The sequence below is a fragment of the Gekko japonicus genome, unplaced genomic scaffold (assembly GCF_001447785.1).
Source record: "Gekko japonicus isolate JY-2015 unplaced genomic scaffold, Gekko_japonicus_V1.1 scaffold4235, whole genome shotgun sequence".
In the NCBI taxonomy this organism is placed as follows: Eukaryota; Metazoa; Chordata; class Lepidosauria; order Squamata; family Gekkonidae; genus Gekko; species Gekko japonicus.
The window spans coordinates 29,281-29,602 of NW_015175500.1; the positions used below are offsets into that span (position 1 = coordinate 29,281).

At 49.1% G+C, this 322-nt stretch overlaps 1 protein-coding gene across 1 annotated transcript in view; it reads left to right on the forward strand.

The window, feature by feature from the left end:
- Window positions 1-322, forward strand: part of ESF1 (ESF1 nucleolar pre-rRNA processing protein homolog) — a 73,473-nt gene that overhangs the window by 20,639 nt on the left and 52,512 nt on the right. The window lies entirely within an intron of this gene.

Here is a 322-nt window from a genome sequence, read left to right on the forward strand (position 1 = left end):
GACTCCTTTGGGTAGTGAAGGGCCATGGGGTGTAAATCCAATCTCCTCTTCTTAAACCTAAACCTAAGATTTTGTTTTTTAAAAAATGCTTGTATCTTAGAAACCGTGCAGTGAGAATGTGTCAAATACAGTCAGCAAACCGGTGCATGTATACCTGCCCCCTCCACCCTGCCCACCAAGAGCCAGGATTGGCTGCAACAACTTGAGAGCCAGTTTGGTGTCGTGGTTAGGTGCGTGGACTCTAATCTGGGAGAACCGGGGTTGATTCCCCACTCCTCCACTTGCACCTGCTGGATGACCTTGGGCAAGCCGTAGTTCTGAT